General features: G+C 46.5%; 1 pseudogene; it reads left to right on the plus strand.

The window, feature by feature from the left end:
• The first annotated feature begins 9,321 nt into the window (after positions 1 to 9,321).
• Positions 9,322 to 11,973, plus strand: LOC147003266 (uncharacterized; annotated as a pseudogene).
• The last annotated feature ends 530 nt before the right edge of the window (positions 11,974 to 12,503 follow it).

Consider the following 12,503-nt stretch of genomic DNA (forward strand, 5'->3'; position numbering starts at 1 on the left):
TGGTGGCCTCTCTTGCACTTATGGCAAAGACTGGGGAGTGGGGGGTGGGTGGATTTTTGTTAGTTAACAGGCATGGTTGAGACTAGGGTGATCTGTCTTTGTGTAGGGCATCCTCTAGCAAAATGTCCAGGTTGGTTGCATCTATAGCAAGTTTTTTCTCCTTTATTTAGTTGTAAGGCATCCCCAATAGCCAGGTTGATAGACTTAGAAACTTGTTGGGAAAACACATCTACCTCATTACAAAGCTTGATCATACCATTTATATCTAAACTCTTGGTTTTACCTTTCAGGGCAGCCCTACATGCCGAATTGGTGTTTTCAAGAGCAAGTTATCAGACTAACAGATCCTCACTTTCCTTAGGTCCCAAAATTCTCTCAGCTGCTTCCTGTAATCTGGCAACGAACTGCACATAGGACTCTTGGGGCCCTTGTATAATCTTGGTTATGGGCATAGTTAGCGCCCCTGCAGCAGGGACAGCGCGCCAAGCTCCCAGGGCCTCCTGTGGCATCTGGGCGAGGACACCAGGGGAGATCCCTAGTTGTTTTATGTCTGCAGTGAAATTGCCTTTACCACAGGTTTTATCAGCAGTCCAGGAGGCTGTCTTACTAGTAGGATTCTTTCTATTATTTGCAGCCAAATTTTCTCCTCTGTCCACAAACTCTGACTTCAAAGTTAAATGTTGGCCTCTAGTGAGGACAGACTGAGCAACTTTATTCCATTCATTGGGTATCAAGTAGCCTTCTCCTGCTAAACCTTCTAATATAGATACTGTGAACGGGGCATCGATAATCGATGAGAGCTGAGACTGAGGATTCACCGGAGGCTTAGTTTCACTTTTGCGAGATGGCGATCTGGAGTTTTCTAAAAATTCTTCAGTAAGGGCTAAGAGGTGAGCGCCTTCTCTGCCCTCTTCTGCCTGTTTAAACAGATCTCTGATGATTCCCCAGTAGCTAAAAAAGGACTCAGGGACATCTCCTCCTTGTTTTACTAAACTATTGATGTCTTTGCCTACTTTATTCCAGGTTAAAGGGTGTATTTCAGGACCATTCAGTATCAGCCACGGACATCTTTCGTCCACAAAACAACAACAACAAAATTTTTATTAAATCCTTTTTCTTAACTCTTATCCCTCTCTCCTAAAGAGACCCCTTCATCTCTTGACTAAAAACTGTCTCTTTGGACAGAACATTCCCCATGGTTAATGGAACAACAACTGAATGCCTAGGCTTACCTCTCTACGTCCGCCACACTCGAGCGAAGTGGCGGGGAACTGTCTCACTGCTCGGTACCTCTTGAATCCATTGTCCGGAGGGTAGTCGTACCTTGTGCCCCACGTCTGGCACCATTGACCCGTCCAGCAGGTCCCATTATTCGAGGGTCTCGAGGGGACCTTCTCCTAAGAACCAAATAGGAGTTAGAGAGAGATGAGGATTTTGGGCAATGAACAACAAGTAACATCAAGGTCTCACTGTATTAGCAAGGCTCAAGGTTTAAATGCACAAGCAAAAAGGGGGAATACTTCTCAGCAGGAGGAATGGGGCAGTGGAAATGCACAAGCAAGGAGGAAGCACTTCTCAGCAGGAGGGATGGGGCAACTGGAAAAAGAGGAAGTACTTCTCAGCAGGAGGGATGGGGCAACTGAAATTTTTCTTTTGGCTACTACACGGCTAAGCAGGAACTTGTTGGTATCAGGGTACATCTTGAGGTCAGGATGTCCAGTGCTAACTTAGGGCTGGAACAATCTGTGGTTGTTCTTGGAGCAGTGTGCCTGTGGCCCACTTTTGACCCCCTTTTCTTCTCGGGGTGAGAGGCCAAATTCAGAGATCAGGACAATAGTGTTGTTTAATAGCTCCCAACAATAAAATAATGCCAATAATAATTGCAAGTAGGATTATATATGGAACCCAATCCAGGGGATTCAATGCACTTAGGTTATTTTTTAAATCTCTGGCCAATTCATCAATGTTCCAAGTGTCTAAGTGACTTCTGCTAATATCTGAATTTTCTGCCTTTTTAGCCTTAATATTTGCTATATCCTGCCCTATTGCTAAGACTACTACTTCTAAGACATTAACCTTTACCTCCAATTTTTTTTATCTATAATATGCAGCTCTGACAAAGCTAGGGAAATATTCCTATGCATATCATTTCTGAATATTTAAACCAAGGATCATTTTCCAGCTCTACAGGCAGCAAAACATAAGCCTGACTCTCTTTGTGGTCAACTGCAATAGATTGTACCCTAGGTGACAGGTATCCTATAAGCTGGCCTTCTACCTGTGCTGGTGCACCAGGTCTTGATGCATTGGGCTGGTGAGGGTGGGGCCTCCAATGGAAGGGCAGGGTCTAGGCTGGGCAGAAGTGGAGTCCAGAAGAGGGGGACAGCATCCAGAGTGGAGTTGGGACTTGCGGTGTGGCTTTGATTAGAGTACCCACGAGGTCTCTTCCCTCAGTAAATTTGTCCTTCCTCAACCATGTGCAGATGTGGAGCTACAGTTTGCCTTTCATGGAGTGGAGGCTCAGCTATTTCTGTTGGGCCTCATGACACCAATGGTTGCTGTTGCAGGAACAGACCATTTTGGTTAAAAATGCTGGGACTCTGCTCAGAGGCTGTAAGCTGTAACCAGCTCTGTAAATTACCATAGGGCTCCCCAATTGAGGGACACAACAACTTCTAAGGATGCTGATGATTTCCTGCTGCCAGATGCCTGCAGCTCTATCCCTGTGATTCAGTTTCCATCAGACCTCCCTTGAGGTCTTTAAGAATTGCCATGGACTGAAGACAATCCTGGGCTACATCATGAGACACTAACTCAGACCTTATTCCCAAAAGATGAGCAATCCATGGCTTGGTTGCTACAAGATTAGCCATGTAAGCGTTAGAACCTGTGCTGAAGCTTCCAGAACCCAGGGGAAAAGTGAGGTGTGATGCTGTGTGCCTGTAACCCCAGAGCTGGGGAAGTGGAAACAGGAGGGTTCCCCTGAGGCTTGCTGTACATTCATCATATGTGGGGAGCGGGTGTGGCGGCAGTCCAAAAGGTGCCAGGGACTGTAGCTAAGTCGTATGACTTGCACCTGACTTCCTCATATAAGCCACAAACATCGTGAGAGCTGCGCAGGTGTACCAGGTTACTGGCGAAGCCATTTTGGTGGAGATATGCCCCTGCTGCCCTGATTAGCTGAAGCTGCGTACCTGGTGAGGTGATATGGCCTGCTATGAGTGGATGGGAACTGATAGTATATAAGAGAGGCCCAGGGCTCGGGGTCTTTCGCCTACACAGTCAATGCTCAGCCCAATAAACATGTGCAGAAGGATCCTATTGTGGTGTCTTTCTTGCTGGCGAGTCAGGCGTCCCACAAATGGTGCCGAAACCCGGGAAGTAACATCTTCAGGCATGAGCGAAGACCCCCTGTTACAGGGAGGATTCAGAACTGCATCACGGGGAAGGAGCGGTTAATGAAGTGTTCCTGCAACACAGACTGTTGAGAAGGATTCAACTGCATGGATTCAGAACTCTTCAGCTGGGGAACAGTGGTACCGGTAAGTAAGAAGAAATTAATGTGAGTCTCTGAGAGGTATGCTTTCTTACGCAGTAGGTCTGGTAATTGTCGCTTGCCTTGATAAGGGTAGCAACTTTTGCAGGAGCACCAGGGAAGCATATCAGAAACAGAAATGAAAAAGAAGGCATGCGCAGAAATATAAGTAAAACAAGAAATATAAGAAGAGAAAAATGAAAATAAGCTATTTCAGAGCTCTCCTAGGGACAGAAGGAAAATGGGAGACGTCCTGTTTCCTCTCTGGCTCCTATGGAGATATTCTTAGCTCTGGTTAGGATACCTGGGTCCCTTTGAGACACCAAGTTCTATTCCCTGCCTGTCTATTATCTGTTTTTGGTGCACCAAATTGTCCATATGTCTGTCAACTCGTGTTTGTTTTTGTTTTGTTGTTTTAGAGGCAAATATAAAGTTGCCAGGAAGCAGGCACAAAGTAATGATAGGTTCATGGTTTTGGAACAAGTTAAGGTTCACGATTTTGGGACAAGTTGCACCAAGCATCATGGGGAATTGAGGTTTGCAGAGGAACAGAGGGTTTTACCAAAAGGGGTTTTGCTAGTCTGGAAGTTAGTGAGAAATTGCATAGAAGATAAAGATATGACACAGAACTCCAGAGAGGTAATGAGGCGCTGAATCAGGTGAGAGATGAGTGCTCTCAATTGGTTTGGGAGAGAGGGTCTGTTTGTGTTTCCTCAGGATCATCGACAACAGCTGCAGGTCCCGGAGTGGCTGACCAGAGCAACTCAGGGCAGGTGGAGCTGTGAGGACGTGGATGTTCCTGTGGCTGGGAATGCTCCCGCTAGTGAGAACTGAAGAGCTACGTTGGGCTGTGTTCCTGAAACCCATGTCATTGACGCATTCAAGTGTTTGCTCAATTCTTTACATCTAATGCTTCACTACAATTGCCTTTTTTCTATGCTGCTTCAGCTAAAGGGATTGTTGTATTTTCAGATGATTCAAAATATTTCACAGATGAGTGATTGTGTTCAGCTGTATCTACTAAAGTTAATGCTACCTGGATTCGAGGGGTGTGGCCTGCCAGTATATCCAAGGGCAATGGCACTATACCCTCTCAACCTAGATGGGCCCCTCTTTCCTTTTTGTAGGAGTGTTCCTGATTCCCTTCCACCTTGGGCAGTGCACCTTATATGTATGGTTGTTATGTGGGGTGAATTGTAGTTGCACTGATCTTTCCCCCTTAAGCCAGGTGGCGGGAGGGGCCTGGGGTAATGCAAATTTTATTGGAATGGTTCTAATGTGTTTGAAACTTCTGTATTTCAATTTGCTGGAGGAAGGAATGTTTCTTTTCTGGCTACGCCTGTTTGTATGTGATCTCCTTTTGTGTTTATTGTTTATAAGAATAATGTTAATTGTAGTAGTGATATTCGTTATATCATTTGGCTGTTGTGACTAGGATGCCTTGCTTTGTACCTTTGCCTTTTCAAGTTACTTTGTTTACAAACTGTCTATCCCTTGCCTCAGGGCTGATGGGAGCCCTGGGATGTATGCTTGTAATAGTGTGTGTGTTGTGTGTTTGGCACATGTGTTAGGTGCAGCGTGTGCAGGCCTGCACTTTCGCCATGGTAGCGTAAGCTTTTGCTGCAGTGGAGGCGGGACAATCTCCTCAGATTCGGTTTGCCACTCTAAAAGAAATTATGCTGCATTATGCCATGGGTTGCGAGGCTAAGCACTGCACAGAGGATAGCTTGCTGTTGGCATCCTGTGGAAGGCATGTCTGATTGCATGAAGGTTCAGTGTCCTAGTTCCCTTCCCCCAGGAAAAATGACACGGGAGCTGGCCAAGACCTCTCTGGGTGATGAGCCCAAGGGATGGTTTTGTGTAAAGCCCCTATGCTTGCACACTGGGGATCAGACCTCTACCTTCACCCATGAGGCTTGCTTGCAGCAATTAAGATCTGGCCATAGATTAATCAACATCCTGGCCTTTTGATGCACCTGCCGCAAGCAAAACACAATCTCCCCAAGTGTGGCTTGGCATGATAGAGAAGTAGTCAGTGATGACTCCCTGGGCATGTCACTAACCTAAGACAGGGATCAAACCAATGCTGTTTGTATCCCAAGGACAGGTAAGGGGCATGGCTGCGGGGGGCTATCTACAGACATTCTCTCTGCCAAAAAAGAAAAAAGAGGGAGATGTGGGGAGCGGGTGTGGTGGCAGTCCCAAAGGCGCCAGGGACTGCAGCTAAGTCGTATGACTTGCACCTGACTTCCTCATATAAGTCACAAACATCGTGAGAGCTGTGCAGGTGTACCAGGTTACTGGCGAAGCCATTTTGGTGGAGATATGCCCCTGCTGCCCTGATTAGCTGAAGCTGCGTACCTGGTGAGGTGATGTGGCCTGCTGTGAGTGGATGGGAACTGATAGTATATAAGAGAGGCCCAGGGCTCGGGGTCTTTCGCCTACACAGTCAATGCTCAGCCCAATAAACGTGTGCAGAAGGATCCTATTGTGGTGTCTATTTTGCTGGCGAGTCAGGCGTCCCACAATCATAGCCTAACAGGAACTCCATACAGTGAGAGACATAGCCCTAGATGGTGAGTGATTGATGATCACTTGATGTCCACTTCTGGCGTCTATCACCTGACCCCTTCTCCAAAGCCAGACTAACCCAAAAAGCCATTGGAAAGGTACATATACATTTTCCCCACAGGACAAAGGGACAGAACCCATCTTTTGTCACAAGCCAATTTGAGAAGTGATAGTTTTGTTAGAAATCGGGCAACCTAAGAAGAGGGGGCCAGTTGTCATCATGTGTAGAAGACCGCTGAAAGATGGCAGCTGGTGAATAGCCAGTGACATTAGTGTGAGATTTAGGCAATCTCTGATTTAGGGACTGTGTTATGAGGCTCTAGGAAAAACAATGAATTCTAGGGACATCTGATGTCCTAAGATCGGTAAGAGGTTGGGTTCCTTAGAAAGACTGGAGAAGCCCAGAGATGGTCAGCTATCTAAGGAAGAGGAGAAAGTTCTGGAAAGTGGCAGGGAACTGGGGCCTGTCCTGGGAACAAGAACTGTGAAGAACTTGGCAGTGTACAGGGCCAGAGAGGAGCAGGAGGTGCTCATGATGTAGCTGGAGTGAAGGGAGAGTGGGAAAGGGATGGCCAGGGCCAAGGGCAGCAGGAGAGTCAGGGCTCTGACCCCTCCCATTCCCTCATCTTACCAATCCCTCCTAGGGACAGGGCTAGGAACATGATCAGGAACCACATGGTAACAGGTGTCCAGGAGCTGCAGGAGGTGAGCTTGGAGCTGTGGAGGCTCCTCAGGGAAACTTTAAAACCCTCATTCTCCTCCAAAGTCCCTCCCCTGTTTTCTTGCCACCCAGATGCCTAGAAAGCTCTGTTCTTGCTGACAGAGTTGTACTTCCTTCTTGCACCCTTCTGGATGTGGGAGGGGAGGGCCCTGTTGCACCTGCTGTCCTGTGAGCACTAGGTCATCCTGGTAAACCTTCCCAGGGATGAGATTGGGTGGGGCAGGTCCTGCTGTTTCTGGAGCTGTTTGAGTTCTGGGGACCTTAGCCAGGTTGCAAGGTCAGGGGCAATGGTGAGTTGGGTTGAAAGGCTGATGGAGGAGCAAGTGATGTCCCACCCACAGCTCTAAGGAAGTTCCTGTACCTCAAGACCAAGATTATCCCCAGAAAGTTGCAGTTAGAACAAAATTTTTTCACCAGTGATAGCCAAAACAGGTTCTAGTTCCCTGTAGATACAGATCATTTTTTTGAGAATGCCAAAATGCTTGCTTTTCTGGACTGGAACCCTGGATCACTGATTTTATTGTTCCTATAAGAAGTTTGGGAGCTGCGTTTAGTGGCTCACACCTTTAATACCAGCCTTTTGAAGCCACAGCCAGGTGGATCTGTGTGATTTTAGGCTCTAGTATTCTGTGATGTAGACCAATCTAGTCTACATAGTGACTTTCAAGACAGTCAGGGTAATATGTAGAACTGTCTCAAAACAAATACAAAAACATTATAAATAGAAGTTATGGTGCACATTACCATGGTTTGATCACTCTTTTATTAAAAAAATATGAAAACTAAGGTTATTCCCGTGGAGTTTCACTCAACCTGAACAGTGTTGGTCCAACAATGACCTTTCTGTTCCTGATTTCCTAGATCCTGAGCTACATTTTGAGGGTAGAGCAGCCCAGCTTATTTGAGACCCTTTCTCATGAAACAGCAACCAGAAAATGTCACTTGCCTCCAGATGCTTCAGGGTTACGCTTGTTGGCTACATATTTTTGTGCATAACTTTGATCCCAGAACTTAGGTGTTAGGGGCTGGTGGATCTTTGTGAGTTCCAGGTTAGACTGGTACACATAGTGTATTCAGGTCAGTGAAACAACATAGGGAGACTTTGTCTCAAAAGTTAAAACATCAAGAATTCAGCATGGGTTCTGGTACAGAGAAGGAGAAATACCTAGCCTTATACACCTACTTACTGTTGCAGGTTTCACACCAATCCCCTCTCATTGAGTATCTAGACTATTTCAGTTCTCATGGTAGTTAGCACATTTTACCTGGGTGTATGCATGTGTGCCATGTAAGCTCCAAAATGGGCAAGCTAGTCCTAATATAGGCAACTGAGGGGCTGGTGATCAATTGGCCATGTAGTTCTCCTCTGAGTCCTTGGCCTCTGTGCCCAAGTTCTTCTGAAAACTACAGTGTTCTTTGCTCTAAAGGAAAAGAGAGGAAGCATGCGTTCATCCACTTGTGAGTTCTTTCATGCACTCAATCTTTTATGTATGTCTTCAAGGATACATAAGCATGCTGGAGTGCTGCAGAACCTTTTGGTCCCTGACTGCATAGAATGAATCTCTGGTTGCAGGTGGACAAAGAGTCGCCAAATGAATGACAGACAGATCAACACGAGAGATCGTGTAGAATCTGAATGTAATTTTTCAAGTTGAGATCATACTTTTTATACAGAAACCAGGAGAGATACATCCAAGGAGTTACAGTGACACAATACAAAAGGAATGTATACATCAAAAGAAGGTGGGGACCAGGCCACTGCCACTAAGAAGGGAGCCAGGTGTAAAGCTAGTCTATTGTTAAGCCCAACACCAGGGGTTCTTAGTAAAGGCCTGATTATGCTGTTTCTTTTGGGCTAGTGAAGAAATCTGTCTCAGGGGGATTCCCTAACTCTTTCATGGTAAACCTACCTGTTTGCTAGGCCATTGTATATTCCCTTGTTTGCGTGAGACAGCCTATTGTACTAAGTAATCACTCTGCAGACCAGCCTTGAGCTATTCCAGCTCCGTTCTTTGTAATGCCTAATTAGTTTCACTGTCTCTACTAGAGTAAATTTGAATGTTACTGAATTGTTAACACTCTTACTGAATTCCTACTGAATTCCAAGTTTGTTGGCTTCAAGGATTTTCTGGGACTTTGCAACACTGGTGAAGGTTTAGCTATGTCAGAATCCAATCTTTAAAGGCATTTATAATAAAATAATACTAAAAGAGAGCATGTAGATCCATACACCAGACTAATGCAGGGATAGGGTATGAGTATACAGATTATGAGAATGCCAAGGTTCCAGGAGGTTGAGTTTCCTTGAAACTCTTTGCCTTGTGAGTGCTTCCAGGCCTCTTGGCCTGTCACGCAGACTTTCACTGGAGTATGCACAGCACTGGAGTGTTAGAAAGGTGTACTGCATCAGAAAAGGCCAGTGCATGAGAACTGAAAGAGTAGAAGTGTTGCTGGAGATGGTCTGCAAAAAGCTTCCCCAGGGAACTGGTTGTAGATGAGAGGGGGAAATGGAAATGAGGAAGAGGATGAAGGTTTGTATGCCTTGACAGAGAGTGGAGAAATGATCCAGGTCCTGAGGACCTTCTCCCTCCCCAGCTGACCTGCTCTGTTCCTGGGTGGAGGGCTAAAATATTGTTCTACTTGGCTGGTCTTACAGGTCCATCTTCCTGGCAATTTTGTTGGTGTTCAGTGTAATGGATGTGCGGATTCCCTATGTGCACCATGCATACACTGGCTTCATTGGACTCTGGATTAACTGAGGGAGCATAAGTGTGCCACTCTGGGACAATTCACTGGTCAGTGAATATATAGACTGGGGTTCCTTCAATTGGGTGGAAAAGGTGACTGTGGGGGAGAACCACTGGCTCTCTCCCAGTAGTCTTTCTTGGGGAGTTGGTTAGGGATCAGAGTGGGTGCATCATTGATGGTGGGTAGCTCTATGAGTGGCAGTAGAGTTATTTTTGAATTTCTAGATAGTGATTTTGGTAATGTGAGTGGAGATGACTTTTTTCTTCTTTGTTTTTATTTGTTTTATTTGTTTTATTTATTTATTTATTTATGGATGAGGGTGTTGCTGAAGGCAGAACCCTGAACTCTACACACACAGGCTAAAGGGTCTCTATCACTGAGGTACACCCCCAGAGGAACATCATTGGAGAACTCTAGACCAGTGCTGTAACTTTGAACCATTTCCTGCCCCTCCTTGTGGGATGGATTCTAGATAACTACATTCCCTTCCTCTGCCTTGTTTGTGACAGGTCTATGTAGCCCAGGCTGGCCTCTAGCTCAATGTGTATGTGTTGATAACCATGATTTTCTGATCCTCCTCCCAAGTGCAGGGATCACAGCATGCGCTGCAGACTCAGCTCAGCACAGTGCTGAGGATGAAATGCAGGATGCTCACAGCTAGACAAGCATTCTGCCAACTAAGACACAACACCAAGACCCCTTGACTGCTTTTACCTTGTTTTTGGAGACAGATAAGATCTATGTGTCTTGAAACTGCTCAGGAAGGACATGAAAAGAATATCCTCCCCAGCTGCTGGAGTACCTAGGTTGGGATCCTCATGGTGTGAGACGAAGGAGAGCAAGAACTTGAGTGAGAGACAGATAGAGAGACAGAGAGAGAGACAAAGAGAGAGAAAGAGAGAAAGAAACTGACACAGAGAGAGAGACAGAGAGAGAGAAAAAAGGGAGGGTTGGGGGGGAGAGAGAGAGAGAGACAGAGAGAGAGAAAGAGAAAGAGAAAGAGAGAGAATTGGGAGTGACTGAAGTTATCTCTCCAACTTCCTTCCCCAGTTTACATTCACATAAACAATGGCTTCATATTTCTGGCCCTGGCACTATGCCTCATCCTCCTGCCCACCATGTTCCTCTCCTTTCCATCAATCTGCTGACACCTGAACAAGATAGACTTCATCTTTAGTTTCCTTAGCATTGGCATCGGTAAGTGATGGCAAAGAAAAGGGTGACTGTGATCCTCCACCAAAACCCAGAGACTCCTCCTACACAGAGGTGTGGCTGGATTTCCAGTTCTGCTGCTCCCAGGGAGAGTGGTGTCTCTGTGTCTCTCTTGGGCTTTCTCTGTATCCCAGGCTGGCATTGGACTCACTCTGTAGTCCATGCTGGCTGTGAATATGCCATCCTCTTGCCTCAGCATCAAAAGTAGCTGGGTTTAAAAGCTTATGCCTACTATTTGTGACTGATGGACTTGTCCTCCTTTATCCTTTACACTCTGAGTATGTATCCATTTGTGGTGTGTGTGTGTGTGTGTGTGTGTGTGTGTGTGTGTACTTTTGGCAGGTCAGGGAGTTTTTCTCTGTCTCTCTCCTTTTGGGTGTGGTGGTGTTCCTGTTTAGCCTTCTGTCCTTCTCTGGCCCCACCCTAATACACGGCTCCTTATTCTCCTCAGCCTAACTCTGTTTGTGGTAAACTGCAATAGGCTGTGCCTGAGTCCACAGGTTTCCTACCAGCTGGCCTTCTACCTGTGCTGGTGTGCCAGTGTCTTGATGCTGTGGACAGGTGAGGTCTGGGCCTTGGGCAGAAGGGCGGTGCCTGGACTGGGCAGGGGCAGAGTCCAGGAAAGGGGGTCAGCCCCCAGGGCTCAGTTAGGGTTTGGGGTGGGGCTCTGAGTCAAGTGCTCATGGGGTCCCTTCCCAGAGGAACTTTGTCCTTCATCATCTAAGTGCTAATATGTAGCTACAGTTTGCCTTCCAAAGAGCAGAGGCTCAGGTACTTTCTTTTTTTTTTTTTTTTTTTTTTTTTTTTGGTTTTTCGAGACAGGGTTTCTCTGTATAGCCCTGGCTGTCCTGGAACTCACTTTGTAGACCAGGCTGGCCTCAAACTCAGAAATCCGCCTGCCTCTGCCTCCCAAGTGCTGGGATTAAAGGCGTGCGCCACCACCGCCCGGCGGCTCAGGTACTTTCATTTGGCCTTGAGACACCACTCATTGCAGTTGCAGCAGCAGTCCATTTTGGACAGGAACTTGGAGCCTGCCCAGAGGTTGTCTGTTGTAAACTGCTTTGTGCAATACCACGGGCATCTGCAACAGAGGGACTTATCATCTTCTCAGGACACTGATGAGTTCCCGAAGCCCAATGTCTCAACCTCTATCTCTGTGGTTCAGTTTCCATCAGACCTCCCTTGATGTCCCATACTTCCCCTGAGAGCATGTAGCACCATCAGCACACAGGTGGTAAGACTAGTTCTACTCGCTAAGGCCTACTCCTTTCTGACTGAGTATTGACAGGGACCCTCCTCCTGAAGTTCTCTGATACTCTTAGCTGTGACTTGTCCCTCTAAACAGACAGTGTTTTGTGCAGCAGCAGCAACAGCAGTGTGGCCCTTTTCCCAAGATGGGTGATTCTCTGTCCCACAGGACATGGTTCTAAGTCACTCTTCATCCTTTGGTCCAGCCCTACCAAAGAAATCCAGTCCAATGTCCCTTGGTTGAGACACTGCAGCCTACCTAGCCTTTGGGGCAGTCCCTGCTCTTCTGTGGACAGACTCTTCTCCATTGAGTCAACGCTTCATTACAATAACACCCCAGCCCAGCTCAAGAAACCCAGGTAGGCAGTCTGAATTCACAGTGTCTGACAATTTATCATCTTTTCTGCTTCCAGTATAAGGTCAGCCCTACCTGGAGTCAATCACTCTGATGTCTCTAAAGTTTTCCTT

This window comes from Mus caroli, unplaced genomic scaffold (assembly GCF_978045245.1).
Source record: "Mus caroli unplaced genomic scaffold, Mus_caroli_1 scaffold_8, whole genome shotgun sequence".
Lineage (NCBI taxonomy): Eukaryota > Metazoa > Chordata > Mammalia > Rodentia > Muridae > Mus > Mus caroli.